The sequence below is a fragment of the Schistocerca americana genome, chromosome 6 (assembly GCF_021461395.2).
Source record: "Schistocerca americana isolate TAMUIC-IGC-003095 chromosome 6, iqSchAmer2.1, whole genome shotgun sequence".
Lineage (NCBI taxonomy): Eukaryota > Metazoa > Arthropoda > Insecta > Orthoptera > Acrididae > Schistocerca > Schistocerca americana.
This window is the reverse complement of record NC_060124.1, coordinates 175,528,220-175,550,713: the sequence shown is the minus strand read 5'-3', so window position 1 is coordinate 175,550,713 and position 22,494 is coordinate 175,528,220.

The window sequence follows — 22,494 nt, the reverse complement described above, 5'->3', positions numbered from 1 at the left end:
CGTAGTTTGCATGAGTTATCACTTTGCTGTTTGGTAGTGATCTGACATGCTATGGATTGCTTGCACTTATTTTACACCGTACACCCATCCTGCCTTAGATGCAATCGTACAATGGTTTCTTCACCATGAAAGTCTACAAGTCGGACTGGAGACATACAACTGGTTCCCGAATGACACTGGGACTAACAACAAGCTGCTTGTGGATATTAATGGTGAAAAAGATATTGTGGAAATAGAACCGGGAGTATATGATATTGACGATTTAAACTAAGTCTTAAAACAGTCTCAAAAAGGTATTGAACTATGTGCAAACATTAGTACACTTAGGTCTGAAATAAGGATTATAAATGCAATGATTGACTTTCAATAGAATGGTTCAATATGGGGTTACACAAAAACGCAGGTTTTGATGAAGGATCCAAGTAAATTTTACAAGTCAGATCAACCTGTGGACATACTTCCTGTCAGCAGAATCCGAGTTGAGTGTAACATTGCAACAAAAATGTATCTCAATGATAGTCTGATTCATGCTATTTACAAGTTCTTCCCCTCAGTTGCAACTGGGTATAAGATTATTTAGACCGTGCCAATGCAATACACCTTCCAGTGACAGCTCAGACATTGGATATTTGGAGCTGCGTATTGTGGACCAGAATAATCAACATGTTTACTTTCATGGTGAGAAAATCATTGTACGATTACATCTAAGGCAGGATGGGCATACGGTATAAAACAAGTACTTGCAATCCACAGCATGTCACATCACTACTGAACAGCAAAGTGATAACATGTGCAAACTACAAGTTTCTTAAATCAGTTGGCTTAAGACCTCACTCAGTATAACCAGTCCAGTATGATGATAGAATTATACATCAGGAGTACTACTCTCATTTAACTACCCATTTAACAAGAATGATGAAATTAGGATTGTCATCCAGCACCAAGACACACTCATGCCTTCATGGAAGAGGTTCGCATATCTAGAGGGTTATTCAAGAAAACTGACAGCAGCCATGCAGTGGGATCCAAGCTTACACATAATTCTTTAGCATTCGTATTCCAAGAGATATGCTATGAACTCACTGGGTCTGAGATCGACCATACACGTAATATTGGCATAACATAAACCCTTAAAACATACGTCTCTGCGTCACCCACAGATTTGAATAGTTTAGGAAATGCGGAATGGTTCATAGACGATCGAGAGGATAGAACAGTAGCAGAGTACACTCTTATGGGATACTTTGAGGACATGAGACAGATTAATATGAATGCTAAACAGGAAGTCATTCTGGTGCAGAGTGTGATAGCCAATAACTCCTACATTCAAGGAGCTCAGGAGGAGAATATGATCACAATCAGCAAGATAATATGGAAAATGCCTCAAATCAGTGTATCTGTTGAGGAGCATTTGTAGCTTTTATAAGTTCTGAATTTTGGTACATTTCTGTCACTGACATTTCGCTTTGGGGAGGTTTTGAAGTACCCACTGCTACTGACTGCAAGCAGACAAACATGGGCTATTAAAACCTCTTCTCAGCTAGAGACACATAGATTCATCATACTTGCATTTCAGACTGATACAAGAGGTAATGTAGCAAATGATTCCACCATGTTCGAGAACTGCAAGTTAACTAATGCCAAAGTCTATCTCAATTGAGAATTCTATCCATATGAAAATTTACATCTGCAGTGGAATCAAAATGTGTACTGTCTAGCTTATAACATGTATGCCAAAGAAGAGGGAGGAGGGTGTCTACTCAGTCCACTTTCAGTTCACGGAGCTTTCACTAATCATCGTAATAGACTGCTCAAAACAGAACGAGATAATTAAATCTGGGCCTATAGATGTGCAAAGTGAATTTGAATCTTTGACAAATTTACAAGAACATACTGTCACATATGCTCCAGTTCTACATGACCATGTGATCAAGTACTGCCTGGTCACCTGTGCAGTGCAACGAGCTGTATAAATGAATAGGTACTGCACCATACCTAGAGCATTTCACAGTGGCGTCTCAAGGTGTGAACATCACTGCAGACACTCAGAGTTTCTATGATTGTGAGCGTAGACTGTTCGTATTTGAAGATGTTGCATTTGTAGCATACCCAAAAGACGCTGGAATAATAGAGACATTCTCAGCAAACTTTTCATCATGGAGGTCTTTCAAGTATGTGAAGTATGCTGAGACATGGGAGAGTGCAAAGTGGCTAGCACATTTCTACCATAGAATTCATTGGGATGATGCAGGCATATCCTGTGCAGATATGGTGATTGCTCTTAAATTATTCAATCACACAGTTACCATCATCTACGTGAAGGGGAAGGAGAAGACCTCATGGATGCATCGAATGTTTAAGTTTGCTGCTATTCGAGACATGGAATTCTATGGGTTTCCTTGCTCCATCGACAGAAGAACATGTTTGAAAAAAGTGTTGCTCTGTCTCCTTATGAAAATGTAAAATTACTTTTAAGTTGGATCAGAAATAAATGAATTTTTACCTCACAACCTCTGTGTTCTTCTTCCTCAACCCTACACCTGCTGTGACAGTGTACAGTTTTTTAACCACATGATACGTCTGTGGTTTAGTTTAAGCACAGGAGATGTAATTTGAGACATGTCTGATGTATATCTTTGGAAGTGGACATGGTCACATGCCTCCTGCTCCCATAACCCAACTCATGCTGCATGATAGGTGTAATTCCATGTAACCATTATATATATTTCGTTATATTCCAATTTAAACTTAACCTCAATAATAGCACTCATCTTCAGCAAAAAATAATGTCATTTGAGACAGTTCTCCTACACTGGCAGCAGCAGCAGCAGTTTGACGGGTAAATTCAGTGACGAACAGGCTGTCCATTTCAGATCACTAGGAAGAATGTACCCTATGCTATTCTAGGAAGCATTTGAACATTTGTCTCACTGCTAGACCCGCACCACAGGTATGAGTCATCGTGCCAGCAACGGTGGCTAGTGAACAAGTGTTTGAACAGGAATTTCTAGGTGTCATGTATGAAAGAGATGGCACCGCCTCATCCTTGTGGAACTCAAACAGACACCTATGCGTTGCTTGGTAGCTTACGGCAGGGTCAGCAGTATCGGCGTCAGGCATCAGGAAGCGAGATGTGGTTTTTTATTAGCGATCTTGTATTTAAACTATATTCTATCGATCTGACCGAAAAATAAGATCCCATGAATTTAAAAAAAACTTCCCCATTTATGTGAAAGATACCGATGTTATTCATTTGCATAAATTTTTTATTTCAACATAGTGTTAGCAGTGCAATAGTTAAGGGGAGTGTTTGAGGGAGTGGGTGACGTGCAGTAGAACAGCAGGTTAAGTGCAGAACACTATGTTAATTTGCATAATTTTTATGTAAAACTCAGTACATTAGTTTAACAGGGGGTGGGTGACAAAGAAGAAGAATGCACCAGAAATGGCGATCAAAGGACTGTAAAATTCGAAAAGTGTAGCAGAAAATGGTGGGAGGACATAACTAATTACTTAATTTGGTATCAAAGGCAGTACAATAGTTTAAGGAAATGGGGGTCGCATGGAAAACCACTTAGCAGAACAATAGGTTAAGTGCTGACAAAGGGCCAAACATTAGGTTAAGACACCCAGGCCACAGTGCTGAACATTAGGTTATGTAACATGTTTGCCCCATGTAATTGCTTCTTACAAGTCCTACATGTTTCTAAACAGTTGAGAATGCTGAGCAAGAGAAATCCAACCCCTTTAAATAGAATTTTTTATAAATAAACAATATACCATTGAATTGCCTGTTATCAGATCCCTCCTCTCCACCACCAGTCGCCGTCTTGGATTAAATCATGGAAGGGATGACAGTGCCCTCTGGTGGCAGTACTGTACTAGGTCAGTTGGACTGTGGACCTTCGGCCGAACATACTGCCTCTAATTGCTTAAATAAACACTGAAAATAAAGACTTATGTCCATACTATGCAGCACAGGCTGAGTCCTCTCCAGCCAATTCGTAGGAAGAGGTGGCGCTCGGATGACTTTGGTTATTGGACAGAGCCTAAATGCCCTTTTTGCTGCTATTTTGTTAGGTTATTGGAGGCAGCCATGGTATGTGGCATTGTCCTGATGGAACTTGATGTTCCCACCATTTTCTAGGGGAAAGGAGGGGAGAGGAAGAGAGGGATTTACCAGTGGGTGAGAGGTTAATTAATTGATCAATTTAACTAAGTAGTCAATTAAATTGATATGAGTTTGGGGAACTATTCCAATAACTCAGACCTGAAAATTTACCTGCAGCAGTGGGAGGGGGCAAGGGGAGGGGGAACAATAGGTTAAGTGAATGTGAATCAAAAGAAATGATCCTTTTAACACAACAATAGGTTAAGTACCTGTCAATCAAAGTAAAACAATAGGTTAAGTAGCTGTCAATCAAAGGAGACCAATAGGTTGAGTACCTGTTAGTCAAAGGAGAACAATATGTTTGCCCCTGAGTGCATACCTGCACCTGATGTTTGGAACCCACACTAACAAAATGCACTAGTGTCCTTGTTGCCCCACTACTACCGATGACCTCAGCAGTTTGGTCCCATAGAACTTAACAGAAATTTGTAAATTTTCCATTCATGGAGTCACATTACAGTCGCTCACATGCAGATTGTAAAATCAGCAGCGTTGTGTGTGCAGCGAAGTACTTTATTTCCGTGCTTTTTTGTCTATTGCGTGGCACAACAAGCCCAAAGGGTTTGAATTACTGCCACTGGTCTTATTCAACATAAGTCTGCTCCAACAGTTTCTCCTGACTACAGTCTCTTGGGCTCTGTTCCTTGGAAAGAAAAACTTCCTTCGGATGTCTGTGCTCTGACACACGACTGCTTTTGTGGAGGAATTGGCTGTAGCAGTTCTTACCTTCCTTTTCGAACCTATCTGTAACGTACACCATTTCGACTCCTCTGACTATATTTTTCGTTATTGCGTACATACTGGTTTGATGCGGATCGCTTGCAGCCTGTACTACCTGGGTTGACAGATCAGTGGCTTCTTAGGATATGTACCACACTCGTATCCTTCCATGAGCTCTTACCAACTGAAATCGTGACCTCATCTGAGGTATAACCGATGTAGTCACGAGCTCAGGAGAGGCGCTACAGGCGATGCTGTGTTGTTAGTCGCATTCGTTGCCTGCTGCCATAGCCCAATAACGCCAATTATAGCAGCACTGTCCTGAAGGATATGCTCGTTTCCGCTGTTGATTCACGCAGTGTTGCTTGTCCGTTAGCACTAACAACTCTACGCAAACGCCGCTGCTCTTGGTCGTTAACTGAAGGCCGTTGGGCACTGTGTTGTCCATGGCGTTGCCTGAAATTTTTTTTTTTATTTTGGCACAGATCTGTCACTGTGGATCTGTGAATACTGAATTACCAAGAAGTTTCTGAAATGGAATGTCCCATGCGTCTAGCTCCGACTGCCTGCCATTCTTCGTTAAATCGTGTTATATTCCGTCATGTGCCCATAATCGCGTTGGAAACCTTTTTATCTGAATTACTTGAGGGCAAATGAGAGCTCCACTCACTACCCTTTTATACCTTGTGTATACGATACGACCGCCATCTATATATGTGCATATCGCTCTTCCATGACTTGTTGCCTCAGTGTAAAGTGCAAGACCCGGCAAGTGCCGTGGTTGGAGGCAGGATGGTACCAGGAGCGTCACCTGAAAGATGTACACTCACCAGCAGAAAGCTGTGGAGACATTGAACCAATGGTTTAATTGACAGGGGGAGGCGGTACAGGTCGAGTGCAAAACAGAAGCGACATGTGATTATAACTGCGACAGCAAGTTTTTTTTTTACTGAGTGAAAAAAAAGGTAGAACGATCAGGCAAAGAGTGTATGGTGATAGTTGGTGACATAACTACAGTGCAATCTGAATGATAGTAATAAAAGGAAGAGATCATAAATCTTTCTTATTTTAAACATATTCCATTGACAACAAATATACGCACAGGTAGAAACGACACAACTTATCACAGCGCTATGTCATCAGAAGGTAAGTTTTTCATCAGCCCAATTCGAATGAGTCTTTTCGGTTGCCGTACGCGGTCGTCCATTTCTAGCTCTGTGACTCACTTTGAGGGGTTAGCGCTATCGTTTCCTTCATTACGAACAGAGATGGCACAACCTCACACATCACTGACGTCCAAATAATCATCACCGAACATGGCGTTCATTCCTCTATGGATTTCGATTTGAGGCACGTTTTCTGCAGTTAGAAATTCGATAACAGCACGCTGTTTCTCACCCGCCGATCTATTGATGTTGCACACCCCTTTGTTACCCTATACAGTTCGGAGCCCTTCAGCGACAAAGGGTTGCAACTTGCGTCAGCAAAGTGATTAAGTGTACCGAGGAATATATGTGGCACGCAGTACCTAAACAAGCCGGCCGCGGTGGTCTAGCGGTTCTAGGCGCTCAGTTCGGAGCCGCGCGACTGCTACAGTCGCAGGTTCGAATCCTGCCTCGGGCATGGATGTGTGTGATGTCCTTAGGTTAGTTAGGTTTAAGTAGTTCTAAGTTCTAGGGGACTGATGACCATAGATGTTAAGTCCCATAGTGCTCAGAGCCCAGTACCTAAACATTATTGAAAACAGAAGAAGAAATTCGGAGGCATTTCTTTTACTACTATTAATAAATCGATCTTGATGTGTACTAACGTCTCGATACTGTTCAAAATGGTTCAAATAGCTCTGAGCTCTATGGGACTTAACATCTGAGGTTATCAGTCCCCTAGAACTTAGAACTACTTAAACCTAACTAACCCCGCCCGAGGCAGGATTCGAACCTGCGACCGAAGTGGTTGCGCGGTTCCAAACTGAAGCGCCTAGAACCGCTCGGCCACATCGGCCAGACGATAGTGTTCCTTCTTTGGTGACAGTAGTCAGTTAAACTCAAGTGATGGCCATGTAAGCCATAATACGACTAACGAAAATTATCGAATATTCTAGAACATGCACTATAGTGAGCTTTTCAGTTATAATTTTGAAGTTAAAACTCCCTGGCAGATTAAAAATGTATGCCAGACCGAGATTCGAACTCTGAATCTTTGCTTTTTGCAGGCAAGTGCTCCACCAACAGAGCTAACCAAGCACGACTCACGACCCCTCCACACAGCTTCAATTCTGCCAGCACCTCTTCTCCTACCTTCCAAACTTCACAGAAGTTCTTCTGCGAACCTTGCAGAATTATCACTCCTGGAAGAAAGGATATTGCGGAGACATGGCTTAACCACAGCCTGGGGTATGTTTCCAGAATAAGATTTTCACTCTACAGTGGAGTGTGCGCTGGTATGAAAATTCCTGGCCGATTAGAATTGAGTGTCGAACCGAGACTTGAACTCGGGATCTTTGCCTTTCACAGTCAAGCGCTCTACCAGGAGTGCTAGTTCTGCAAGGTTCACAGGAAAGCTTCTGTGAAGTTTGGAAGGTAGGAGAAGAGGTACTGGCAGAATGTAGCTGTGTGGACGGGTCGTGAGTCTTGTTGGATAGCTCAGTTGGTAGAGCACTTGCCACGAACAGCAAAGGTCCGAGTTCGAGTCTCATATCAGCGGACATTCCACTGCAGAGCAAAAGTCTCGTTCTAACTGTGAAGCTGTTCCACTAATAAGTAGGGACAAAGATTAATTGGCTTCCTATGTAATTCTGAGAGACGAAATTAAATTAACGTTATTCGATAAGTAAAAAGAAAAATTCTTGAATGATTTTAATTGCAATGTAACTCCATTCGTCATATATCTAGTAATTTCACATAGATGAGGGTAACCAGTGGCATAAGCAGAGTGGATAGTGTTTTGAGAATAGATTGTAAGGTAAGCACGGAAAAAACTTAAAACATCGGTTATGGGAGCTTAGAGAATTGAATCCGACGATATTTAACCATATTTATCCTCATATCGTATTTGTAGCACTGAGTTATGAACTCCACTTAGACACTAGAATAAAATCACAAAGAAAGAGTAGACAGTGAGATGTGTTAGACGTAATACACACAACCACCAAATCAGTATTTCTTTGACGACGTTCTTGCGACTGTAATGTCTGTTATTCATCCTTTAAGGAGCTAAAGTGCAGTTACTGTCCACATGAGGATGGCCCACTCTTACAATCTAGGTTGTCACAAATGTTTCGCCGTTCCTTTTTTTTCCCCAAATATATCGCGATTTCCGAGGTTGTGGTTAGGTGTAAGTGAAACGAAATTCTAGCAAATTTCGTTTACAAAGCGAAGAAAATTACGAACGAGAGATGTGGCTCGTCGTCTTAAATTGCCCTCCATCATACGAACCGGTACGGAAAGCAGCACCCAACGGAATAGCCATAGATACGTAAGTTGTTTTACCCCTGAAGGCGGTTGTACTACCTGAATTATTCTGATCTGGAAGATGGATTCATTTTTGAAGAGCATATTCCTCCCTTTATTCTGCTCTACTTAGTATCTGTACTCTGCAAGTCACCTTACGGACTGTGACAAACGATATTTATGGAGTTTGTGGCACTTGCACGGAGTGATTCTCGTGCAGAGAGGGAATATGTTGACATTTGCACGGAGCAGAGAACACTGTAGGTAGTGGACAGGGTGTCTCAGAAGTAAGATACACTGGCCTGTTCGCCGCTACCTGCGACGTACTCGTATTCTGGGGAAGACCAAATCCCATTTCCTCCTGCCCCAGGTTCCCTGTCTCCGCCACCAGTTTGTAGTGTGCAAGGCTTTCTCGCAGAGTTCAGTACTGCAGCTGACCTCCCACTGACAAGTAGTGTTCCGTGTTCTAGTGCTGAGATAACGGAGTTCACTGAGGCCACCAAATAGAATGGTTTTCTGATTTACAAAGGGCGTCGGTATATGGTAGGCTCCACAAACAAAAAACAAGTGACTCACCGTCTTTGTGTAACGTTTAAAAACAATAAATGCAAAGGAAGACCAATAACACAGTTTTAGGGGAAGGTAGCCATGTTTGTATTCCAGATGAAGCAGCAAATGAAGTGCGAAAACGTTTTGTCAGCGCAAAGAAGCGGGCAAAAGAAACAGAAGCTACAGTTTCATCAGTTTACGCTGAAGAAGTAGGGCAGCTCTTCAATCGAGGCTACGACGTAGTAAGATCATTACCATCACACAGAAGTGTGAAACAATCGTTATATGCTTTAGGCGAAAAGATATGGCAACTACACAAGACCCCAGCCATTCTCGAGCGATATTCCTCCACGAAAATAATTACTGATGAGTAATGGTATCAATCTTTTTACTTGCAGAAGATAACAGGGGACCGCACGACAGAATCCATCCGGATGAGTTCGTCTGAGAAGTTGTAAGTAGGCTGTTTATGTTTTCTCTATGTAAGTAGGCTGTTTATGTTTTCTCTATGTAAGTAGGCTGTGAATAGCGTGTAGCGTTGCGCAGTTGGAGGTGAGCCGCCAGCAGTGGTGGATGTGGGGAGAGAGATGGCGGAGATTTGTAATTTGTCATGAACTGCTATATTTATATATGATGATATCAAGGTAAATACATTGTTTGTTCTTTACTAATATCTTTCATTTGCTAACTATCCCTATCAGTAGTTAGTGCCTTCCATAGTTTGAATCTTTTATTTAGCTGGCAGTAGTGGCGCTCGCTGTATTGCAGTAGCTTGAGCAGCGAAGATTTTTGTGAGGTAAGTGATTTGTGAAAGGTATAGTTTAATGTTAGTCAGGGCCATTCTCTTGTAGGGATTTTTGAAAGTCAGATTGCGTTGCGCTAAAAAAAAAAAATATTGTGTATCAGTTTAAGGACAGTCGTGTATAATTGTTCAAAGGGGACGTTTCATATGGCGACCCTGCCAGGATACCTCACTGGAATCTTCTGATTTTTTCTTGTAGTTCGTGTAATTAGTGTAGCTATTGTTTATTGCTAGCACATAATTATAGAGAGAATTTCCTTTGTAGTTGTAGTTTTTCATTGTTGTACAGTAAAACAGTTGTGGCATGCATGTAGATTTGCACCAAGTATTTCGCAGCTGCGCTGGCAATTAAGTAGACATTATTTCCATTGCTATGTTATTTTATTTTGCTCTTCAAATTGCGCTTTTCTCTGTTATCGTGTGAAATACTGTGACAATAATGGCGTGTGAAAAACGTAATACTAGGCTCCAAAGTAAACTGAGAAATGACAGTGAAGACGAAAGCAGTGTGTTAGCGCCGCAGAGTAATGAATTAACTAATGTTCAAAGTAGTAATTTGGTAATTGCGCATAGGGAAATGGAGCGGGCGGCAAACAATGGTGTAGACAGTGAAACAGGTAGTGAACAGGGAAGCGTTATCGATCGATTGGTCGGCAACAGCTCGCCTCAGGAATCGGGAATAACAGAACACAATATTGCAAAAACTGCAGACTCAGGTTTTGGGTTCCCACCGTTTTCTCAAATGAGTCAAGACACATTTTCCACTTGTCAAAATGTGAATGTGGCCGGTGCAACTTCACTGCCGAAAAGCACTGAGGAACATGTTTCAGACACCAGTGCATTTTATTACAATTAATGCAACAAATGGGACAAAAGCTTGAAAAGTTAGACACAATGGAACAACATCAGAGACAAACACAGCAACAGTTAGACACAATGGAACAAAATCAGAGACAAACACAGCAAAAGCTTCAAAAGTTAGACACAGTGGAACAAAATCTTAAAAAGTTAGACTCATTGGAACAAACACTTGAACAAACACGTGAAGATTTAACTACTGAGTTACATAACATTGAGTCGAAATGTCAAAAAGTCTGTAATGACGTAAAAACACAAATTTGTGAGCATTTTCAACCTATTTTTTTGCGGCATGAAAATGCATTACAGAATCACGAAGCAGCCATAAAAGAACTGCAAATTATTGTTCATGAAAATCATGAGAACTTGCAAGCTAAATTTGACTGAGTTGCATCTACCGATTCGGTTACGCAACTTGCAAAAACTCAGGAAAACTTTAAGGACACAGTAGATACTCTGAAACTTGGTTCAGAAAAACACACTGAAGAGATAAGTACACTATCGGAGAAAGTAGCCGAACTTTCGGATCAGGTCACTAACTTATCTACAAAGGTAGATGATGATCTGAATGACACAAGACCCGTAGCCTTCACTGACACAGAAGAGTGTGAACAAATAAGAAAATTCAAACAAAATCAGAATCAAATTAATACACAACACCAAAGAGAAATCCGGGAAGTACAAGATCAGCTGACACAGGTAATACAAGAATTACGTATTTCAGAGGACACTGGCGCTCGCTGTATTGCAGTAGCTTGAGCAGCGAAGATTTTTGTGAGGTAAGTGATTTGTGAACATAATTTTCTTTTCAAGTACATGGTAATATTTCTGTTTACAATCAGTTGTTGTGGTGCACCACTTTAATTACTTAGACATTAAGATGTGATTATACATTTCCCTTATCTGCATTGTTATCTTTAGTGTACTATTTTTTCTGCTTGAGCTATGTCATGTTTAGATATAAGCTGCTGTTTGCCAGGCATAGTGCTACGGAATTTTAATTTGTGTTACTCTGCTAAGCCAGATTTATTTTTTTGTTTGCTGCGCATTGCCTCATATTAGTTGTAATGTTGAATTGCTTGGTAATTTAGATTTACTGTAGCTTGCTTTGCGATTTTCCATTTTTTTATTGCTGTTTATATTAATTGTTTTATGTGCTGCTGCATTGCCTCGTCCCTTAGTTTAGCATCTGAGCTCAGTAGATTTAAGTTAGCTTAAGAGGGGGTAGCCTCTAAGAGAATGAGTTGCGATGAATTAGAAGAAATGCATTGAGAAGTTATACGAAAAAAAGTACAGAAAATAGGTTTAGGTAGGGTTTTCTTGGAAATAAATGTTGAGGTACAAAATGTGTGAACATATAAATACAGAAAGCATGCTTAGATAGAATTTTTTTGGTGGAAACAAAGGATGAAATAAGAGGAAAGATATATGAAGTTTTGGGTTGGACTGCAGTACCAAATGTTACACTGAAAACGAACCCTGTCCTTTCCTATTGGTGTTATCCCACTATATGTTTGTGTACCCTTGTGTATTTGTTTTCTTCCTGTCTCTGCGTAGTTTCATAGGATTTTTTCTTCAACTAATACTAAGCTACATTCACTATGATGAGGAATACTGTTATCCTCAAATATAATTGGCATTAATAATATGTTATTTACCTTGTAAATATGCTTAGACATTATTTATTCTGTTTTGTTTTAATGCTGATGTGTAAAGTTGATGTTCCAAAAGTTATTCTGATCTTTTATGTATCTACTTATCTCATAATTCCTGTAACACTGATGTATATGTTTATTTCTATTCTTTTGTAAAGCCTGTGTTACTACAATTGTTATCTATATTGCTATGTTCTTTAATGATGTATTTTGTACCTTTGTTATTGTATTCTTATGTTATAAAATTGTAATTGTCACCAGTTCATGATATTATTAACTTGTAAGTTACATTTCACTGCACACGTTTCTGTTGGTCATAGTATATGGACAATATGTGAGAAGTAGGGACTGTTAGTGTTTGCACGTGTGTTACTAATTCAGCAAGAGACTGGATAACAGCATTGCTGGTTCTAAGGACATTTCAAAAAAAACTTTTTGTGAGTGGACAAGTGGTGGTTTATGGACTTGCTATATTCTCCGCAAAACTATTCGATGGTGAATGTGCACCTGCACAATCGCAACAGATGGCTGCTGGCCTTCTCTATAAGGACTACAGTGGGTCTGCATCTATGATGACCCACCAACGCCATTATTTCTACAAGGACTACAGTGGGTCTGCATCTTTGATGACCCACCAATACCATTATTTCTACAAGGACTGCAGTGGGTCTACACCTCTGGTGGCCCACCAATACCACAATCTCTACCAGGACTACAGTGGGTCTGCTCTGTGATGACCTACCTACCAATACTCTTCAAAATTTTGACTGACTCTGCTGTGGGTTTGCTCTGTTGTGGCCCATGTGCATGTGCATGTGCATGTCAAGAGTCAGCATTGTCTTTTCGTTGGAAGGACAACACTACTTCTTCAAAACGGCATGGAAATCCACTACTTTTGTGTGCATTCTCTTTTACTGTTCAGACTTTGAAAAAAAAAAAAAAAGAAAAACACTGTAATTTTACTGTGATGAATCAGGACTGTCTTTATAGACTGTGAGAAAATTTTAGCTTTTGACCAACATTGTATCAATAAGTGTGTGCATTTGATATCTTTGTTATTGTAATTATGAAAAATTTTATCAAATCATTATTGGGCACTGCCCAAAACAATTTGTAAATTTTTTTGTGGGGAGCATGGAGGCTATGTAAGTAGGCTGTTTATATTTTCTCTATGTAAGTAGGCTGTTTATGTTTTCTCTATGTAAGTAGGCTGTGAATAGCGCGTAGCGTTGCGCAGTTGGAGGTGAGCCGCCAGCAGTGGTGGATGTGGGGAGAGAGATGGCGGAGATTTGTAATTTGTCATGAACTGCTATATTTATATATGATATATGATGATATCAAGGTAAATACATTGTTTGTTCCCTACCAATATCTTTCATTTGCTTTTAGTGCCTTCCATAGTTTGAATCTTTTATTTAGCTGGCAGTAGTGGCGCTCGCTGTATTGCAGTAGCTTGAGCAGCGAAGATTTTTGTGAGGTAAGTGATTTGTGAAAGGTATAGTTTAATGTTAGTCAGGGCCATTCTTTTGTAGGGATTTTTGAAAGTCAGATTGCGTTGCGCTAAAAAGAAAAAATATTGTGTATCAGTTTAAGGACAGTCGTGTATAATTGTTCAAAGGGGACGTTTCAAAGTTCAAGTCTTATTTCAGTCGAAGCCACATTGGGTAACTTGAAATGGTGACGAGAACAAAACTACACCCAGTCCCCGAGCGGGGAAAATCTCCAATCCAGCAGGGAATTGAACCCGAGCCCACTTCTATGGAAGACGAGCACGTTACCACCCAGCTAAGGAGGCGGACAGAATGATGGTGTTTGCAGGCGAAAAGGGAAAGGTGTGTATATCAAACTGCGAATTATTCTTTGTGGATGGAACGTTCAAAAGTTCGAGCAATCAGTATGAACAGTTGTTTATACTCCACCTGGAGCTTAGTAATTCTTGGGAGGAAACACGTGCTTACACTTTGCTGTCAAATAAAAAGTGAGGAACATATGAACGTTTTTTAAAGCTATTAGAGCTAACGTTCCTGGATGGAACCCTGCATCTCTGGTGACCGACTTCGAAATTGTCATCGGAAAAGCAGCTAACAATTTCTTTCCTGGAACAGATGTTGCTGGTTGCGCTTATAAGTTTAATCAATGTTTGTGGAAACAAGTTCAGTGTTTTGAGGCACGTTCCAGTGTATAAGGAAAACGAGGAAATGCGATGTCACAGAAGAATGTGTTCTGCTCTAGCACATCAGGGTGTGAGCCCGAGCCAGCTCGCACGAACAGCTGTGCTGAACTGCTAGACTTCTTGGCCTGTCTGCACCTGCGAAAAGCCTGTTTGCCCGGCAAGAGCCCCGGAATCCACGCAAGTGTCACTCCGCGCAAATGTCACTCTGTGCAAGTGCTCAAACCCCATTTCATGCGCCTCTGTCATTTTCGCCCTTTCCCGTATCAATCGCTAATGGTGAACTGAAAGGAGATTACTGGTAAGTCTCCATGTGAACTGGAATCTCTCTGGTTTTACCTCCGTGGTCTTTTCACGAGATAGGTTTAGGAGTAAGTTTAATGTGGTGACTCCTCTTGACCGTTTTGCTCTCGATAATTTAGCAGTAAACCACAGTTTAATACACAACGTCCCTTTTGCTGCATCCGACAATGGTGTTGGAGGGGCATCTTCGTGCTTATCACGCGAACTTGTGACAAAAAGCCGGGCTGTTCTTTGGATGTTCTCTACTTCGTCTATCGAACCCTCCTGGTAAGCGTCTCATCTGAGAAGCACTTCTCTAGTATCGCTCCTTCACGGGTGGACTTCATTTCCTGAACATTCTTCCAATCGATCTCTGCCGTCTGTCTATCATACAATTATTTTTTTGTGGTCGTTCTGCTTTAAATGACTCCTTATGCATGCTCCTACATGTGTAATTGCTATAACTGGTTATAGTGACTGTTTGGCGATTATGTCATCATACAACAACCATTATGTCACTTTCCGTCTCTTTTAAGCACATTAAGTTAAATATGTACGTGTTGAGGGTCAACTGCCAATCTCTACATCATCGTGTGCAGCCTACCTTCATTTCGCTACAATTCTCCAGGGTTAAGACTGATCTGTATAAAACAACATCATTCCCAAAAAGCTTCATGTAGCTTACACCGTTAGCCTTTAGCTTTTAATCTGCCAGTAAATTTCATATTTGCAATGATTTCAACCTTCTTCATTCCTCCAGATAAATATGAATTAATACATTTGTGCACTGTCATACGGATACCACAATACTTAAGCTTATCTAGAAGAATTTCATGATTCACAGTCAAAAGCCTTTGAGACATCACAAAATATCAAAATGAGTGATGTTCCCCTATTCAAAGCATTTAATATTCTATCAGTTAAATCATATATGTTAGACAGTTAGATGAAGAATACTAGGTTTTGTACAGAAGTACGGGGGTGAAGTTATATGCGCACCCGTCACTAATGATGTCGATGTTGATGGGTCGTTAAAACAAAAAAAAAAAATTTCCAGAATGAGATTTTCACTCTGCAGCGGAGTGTGCGCTGATATGAAACTTCCAGGTAGATTAAAACTGTGTGCACCCACCGAGACTCGAACTCGGGACCTTTGCTTCTGGCAGTATCTCGTCTCCTACCTTCCAAACTTTGCAGAAGCTCTCCTGCGAATCTTGCAGAACTAGCACTCCTGAAAGAAAGGATATTGCGGAGTTCGAGTTCGAGTCTCGGTCGGTGCACACAGTTTTAATCTGCCAGGAAGTTTAAAAAAAAAAATTTCTCTTTCTTTTGTGTGCGCTACAAACGCCCGGTGACTCAGTCGCTGGGTTAACAGCTGGCACGCAAGCGTGGCCTTGTCACAGGGCCGAGAAATGCAGCCGAGGCAACAGGTTAACGTGATCGCCAAATGCGTAGTGGGGACGGGTGGGCAGCTGCCTCGCAGGTTTGCGCAGCCGCCGACGGCGTGGGTCGGGCTTCGAGGCCCTTGCGCCCGTGTGGGCACCGGCCGCTGTTGCTACGCGGTAGACAGCTGATTCCCTCAACACTCGTAAAGTAACAGTGTTCCAACAACACTTTAACTATCCTCACAATTACATTTACACTGAAGAGCCAAAGAAAATGGTACACCTGCCTAATAACGTGTGGGACCCCCGCGAGCTTTAATTGCGGTGTGACAGTAGTTTGGCAGTTCCACTCTTACGACGCTATATGTTTACACATAATCTACTCTGTCAGTTGACACTCCATAACGTGAGTGAACAATATGGCCACCGAGAAGAGAGAAAGTGCGCTGTTAATGAAGATGCTTTGTGGGAACGGCAGCAGTTACAGTGCTGTATTGAGAGAGTATCGCCGACTGAAAGGTTTGGGGAGGGGCCTGATATCGTCAAATACTTTAAGGAAGATGCTAACGAAATCCGAAAACAAGGGTGAGCTTAGAGTGACACTTGGAGGTATGGAGGCTACTGACGAGGTTGCTGTAACTCGCCATGCACCACGGGCCCCAGGTGCTGCTAGTGCTCATGCAGGGTCACGAGAATTATCCATCCCCCAGTCAACAGTACGGAAAGTGTTTTGGTCTTATTTACACTGGTACCCGTACAAGATACAGATGGTGCAACAACTGAAACATCATGAACCGCAGCAACGTTCAGAATTTGTTCTTCGGCTTGCGGCACAGTTCGAAGTTGATATTTTGAGAAGCGACGAGGCACATTTTACACCACAGGGCGTAGTTAGTACACAAAACTGCCGAATTTGGGGTACGGTTAAACAGTGGGTTGTGCACGAAGAGCCATCGCCGTATGTGCCTGTGTGGTGTGGATCCACAAGCACCGTTATTCTGGCTCTGCTTTTCTTTTATTGTTTTATTTTATTTTATTTTTTTTAATCTTTTTTTAGGGTAAGGTCTGTCAAGCGTACCGTGACGTATGCACGTTTTCGAGACGTCCTTACCTTGGAAGAGGACAACTGTGTGGGAACCACTGTTTTCACGCAAGATGGGGGCAACACCTCACGTCGCTCACCCAGTGAAAGGTCTGCTTTATGCAACCTTTCACGATCGTGTTGTCTCCAGAATTTCTACATGCGTGGAATGCAAGACTACCTGAGAATCCACATGACTTTGGGCTCTGACGATATTTAAAGAAAGCGTTTGCCAGGGACACGTTCAAACTCTGCCTCATCTGAAGTTCAGACTCTACCTCATCTGAAGGCCAGTATACAGGAACACGTTGCTCAGATTCCACCGTAACTGTTGCGAGCAGCTGTTGATCACGTCGTTTTACGGATGCAGCATCTCGTCGATGTCTCCGGTGCTCATGTTGGCGAAATTGTGTAAGCGGTGGTTATAATAATATCAACACTATGCTTTCCTCACTAGATTGACCTTTTCTGCCCACGTCCCGTTCCTTATCCATTACATGTAGAAAGATCTTTATGCCTCTTCCTTGTATTCATAGCGACAGATTTGCACCTTGTCACCAAATCGGGACTATTTTTTTCCATCGTAAATAGGCCACGCATTAACGAGTTAGAATATCTATAAAGTTTCTCTGTCATACGATAATCAGAGGCCATACTGGGTCGTCATTTCGGACGCCCCTCCCCAGTGGGCGCCAGTCAGCGGAAAGAAGTTTCCGCAGCCAACCGAACAGCGGCTGCGGTCACTATCTGTTCCGGTGAGTGACAGCCCGACCTCTCAGCTCAGGGGTTGGTAAGACTGAAGTGGTGCCAATTCTCCCATGGTGGTAAAGTCTTCTACCCAGATTCTCTCAGGTAGCTGTAGATCGAAATTCCCAGTTATGTCTCGGAATTCCAGCAGACTTGCACCTTCTTGTCCATAATTCACAACAATTAAAGTGTGGTTCTTAAAATTTCTCCACCTCCAAAAGCCGACAGTTCCCTATTCAGGTTGCCCATCGGTGGTCTCAGGTTTTCGGGGTAAAATTGATGTAATAATCACATTTATTAGTTAATTAATTTTATTGACTTTCGAATTAGTAACTCGATCAACCCTGGCTGACATCATTTGATTCGTAATTTCAGTAGCAGTCTGAATCTGTAACTGAAAATACAAATTAAATTTTAATTATCGAGTCTCTCATCGTCAGGAGACTGGACAGGCCTGCAGTTGTGGCTTCTCCATGCCTTTTCTAAATCAAACAAAAGTCTGTCAGTCACAGGTGATAACAAAGACAGCGTTATACTGCATTCTGCGCGTTTGAGCATGACGCATCATCGGCGCTGATGCGGTCATTACAAGAAGCCAGTTCAAAGTGTTGTGTAGACAGCGGTGTTTGTACTATTTTGTTACTACGATATAGCCGGCCGTTGTGGCCGAGCGGTTCTAGGCGCTTCAGTCTGGAACCCCACGACCGCTACGGTCGCAGGTTCGAATCCTGCAGCGGGCATGGCTGTGTGTAACGTCCTTAGGTTAGTTAGGTTTAAGTAGTTCAAAATTCTAGGGGACTGATGGCCTCAGATGTCAAGTCCCGTAGACCGAGCGAGGTGGCGCAGTGGTTAGCACACTGGACTCGCATTCGGGAGGACGACGGTTCAATCCCGTCTCCGGCCATCCTGATTTAGGTTTTCCGTGATTTCCCTAAATCGCTTCAGGCAAATGCCGGGATGGTTCCTTTGAAAGGGCACGGCCGATTTCCTTCCCCATCCTTCCCTCACCCGAGCTTGCGCTCCGTCTCTAATGACCTCGTTGTCGACGGGACGTTAAACACTAATCTCCTCCTCCTCCTCAAGTCCCGTAGTGCTCAGAGCCATTTGAACCATGTTCGTGGCTGGCGACTGTCATTGACATATTTCTGCAACACGTAGTCAGCACGGATTCAGAAAATATCGTTCTTGCGAAACACAGCTAGCCCTTTATACTCAAGAAGTAATGAGTGCTATAGACAGGGGTGTCAAATTAATTCCACATTTTTAGATTTCCAGAAGGCTTTCGACACCGTTCCTCATAAGCGTCTTCTAACCAAACTGCGTGCCTACGAAATATCGCCTCAGTTAGGCGACTGGATTCGTTACTCCCTGTCAGAAAGGTCAAAGTTCGCAGTAATAGACGAAAAGTGATCAAGTAAAATAGAAGTAATATCCGGCGTTCGCCAAGGAAGTGTTATAGGCCCTCCATTGTTCCAGATCTATATTAACGACATAGGAGACAATCTCAATAGCCGTCTTCAATTGTTTGCAGATGATGCTGTCATTTACCGTCTTGTAAAGTCATCAGATGACCAAAACGAATTGCAAAATGATTTAGGTGAGATATCTGTATGCTGCGAAAAGTTGCTATTGACTTTGAATACAGAAAAGTGTGAAGTTATTCACTTGAGTACTAAAAGAAATCCGCTAAATTTCGATTAATCGGTAAGTCACACAAATCTAACGGCTGTAAATTCAACTAAATACTTAGGGGTTATAATTACAAATAACCTAAATTGTAACGATCACATAGATAATGTTGTGGGTAGAGCCAACCAAAGACTGCGATTCATTGGCAGAACACTTCGAAGGTTCAACAGGTCTACTAAAGAGACTGCTTACACCACGCTTGTCCACCCTATTCTGGAGTATTGCTGTGAGGTGTGGGATCCGCATCAGATGGACTGACGGATCACATCGAAAAATTACAAAGAAGGGCAACTCGTTTTGTATTATCGCGAAATCGCGAAGTAGGGGAGATAGTGCCACAGACACGATACGTGAATTGGAGTGGCAATAATTAAAACAAATGTGCTTTTCGTTGCAACGGGATCTTCTCATGAAATTTCAATTACCAGTTTTCTCCTCCGATTGTGAAAACATTCTGTTGGCACTCACCTACATACGGAGAAAGGATCATCACGATAAAATCAGGGAAATAATGGCTCGCACAGAAAAATTTGAGTGCTCGTTTTTCCCGCGCGCCGTTCGAGAGTGGAACGGTAGAGAAGGTGGTTCATTGAACCCCCTGTAAGGCACTTTATTGTGAATAGCAGAGTAATGACGTAGACGTAGATGCAGATGTAGTATCTCCGACTAACCAAGAAATAACAAGTAACCGATTTTGCTCTGCACAAAAACTAATTCACATCAACTAGGCTTTCATGTCTTTTTTTCTGTAACTGCATGACATACTGCTGTCTATATTTGTTTTATAGTTACAAGTGCCTTCGGTTATCAACTATTACCACGGTATCTATACGCAGGAAGAGAGTAAAATAAAACAGAAACGTACAGATTACATTTGTAGCTGTTTGTTTACTCAAATTTAACGAAATATGATAGGAAACGGAGTCACTGAACCGTCTGCCACTGACTCTCTTTTAGTAGCAGAATTCACTCCCTCTAACAATCTTTTGTTCCCGCGACTGTTGTGTCATCGGGCTGCTTCTCGTCTAGCACGGTTTTCAATTGCTAATTGAAAGCATACTGATACGGGCTGACAGGGCAATGCTACAGACTACCAAAGAAACCGATCTGGTAAATGATTCAGATGTATTCACTATAAAACTCATGAAACCTGAGGTAAGATGTTTCATTCTACAAGGGATCGATCAACTCACAATTAAAGAAATAATCTGGTAGGGCAACGTTTTGCTGCGGGTCCAGACGAATGAATATATATGCGCTGAACGTGGAAAATTAAATACGAACAACTTGTCCAGCCCCTTTGAGAGCGTGTGCTAACCAAGAATAGCGGAGAAATCCTAGAACTTGTAATCAAACAGGAAACAGTTAATAGTGGTAAGACCTGTATTTGAAAGAAAGCCCGGACAGTGTCAGCACGATCAAGCTTATCACGTTAGCATGAAAAAAATCGTCATGCTCGTCAATGAAGATACGAACGGTTTCTACTCTTGGAAATTGCCATCGAAATTAACGCGAGTATTGTATTGAAAAAAAAAAGAAAAACAACAACTGTGATATTGTATGTTAACCGGGGATCTAGAAACGACGGAGAGGCTCCGTCCCCGCCGCAGCCGCAGTGGTCCGCAACCCCACGACGACTACCGCACTCCACTTCACCTCTCCGCCGCCCTACACCGAACCCAGGGTTATTGTGCGGTTCGGCCCCTGGTGGACCCCCCAGGGAACGTCTCACACCAGACGAGTGTAGCCCCTATGTTTGCGCGGTTGAGCAATGGTGGTGTACCCATACGCGGAGAACTTGTTTGCCCAACAATCGCCGACATAGTGTAACTGAGGCGGAATAAAGGAAACCAGCCTGCATTCGCCGAGGCGGATGGAAAACCGCCTAATAACCATCCACCGACTGACCGGTTCACCGGACCTCGACACGTATCCGCCGGGAGGATTCGTACCGGGGTCCAGGCGATCCTTCCCGCCCGGAAAGCCGTGCGTTAGACCGCACGGCCAACCGAGCGGGCTAAAACTGTGGTACTGAGAAGGACAACTCGTTCCACTGCAACAAGAAACGCATAAAATGGGACTGACACTGAAAATCGCGGCATATGCCGTGCAATTGACATCACAGTGTTTGAACCGACTAAGAACTTCAACGAAATAGGGGGCTGAGAACGTTTCCCGGCACTTTTGTATATTCAGACACTTCACCGAGTAGGCGTCCGCCGGCAGACACAGGTTCCACTAACCAACCCAAATGGGGTGACGGTTCCAGTCTGTTCTGGACAGTGAGAGCCTGGCCTGCCAGCTGTGGATAAAGGGAGTCTGGACTGGCGCAAGGAGAGAAAGTCAGGTGCCCTTACACGCCTAGGTAGGTAGCTTCAAATTCAAAGTAATGGCTCAGAACCTCTTGCAAATTATTAACAACTATTAATTTGTGGTCCTGAATTTTTTTCACCCCTGTCAATCGACAATTCTCTATTGAGACAAGCCATCGATGGTCTCAGATTGTTGGGGAAAACTGATTTAGCATTATTCAACCATCAATTAATTTTATCGGCTTTCGAATTGACAACTTTATCAACCCGTGACACATATCATTAGATCTGTGATGAGTGATCGCAAATGTACATTAAACTTTAATTATGAAACATCTGTTTGTCAGGAGAGTGGACAGGTCCGACGTCGTGGCTTCTCCACGCCTCAGGCATGGGACAGAAAAATCTCTGACTTTATATTCCATTGAAATGTGAGACAGTATACATTGCTTGTTTTATATTCACTTTTTGTGAGTGTGCCAGACGATCAGTAACAAGGTATAAACATCTTAAAATCGGTTAGTAAGCTGAAAAACATAATAATGAAGTGTATCACTTTCGTGTTTAGTAATACAGGTGAGACACAAGAGTGCATTAATAAACTTCAAGTCGAAGACTTTCTCA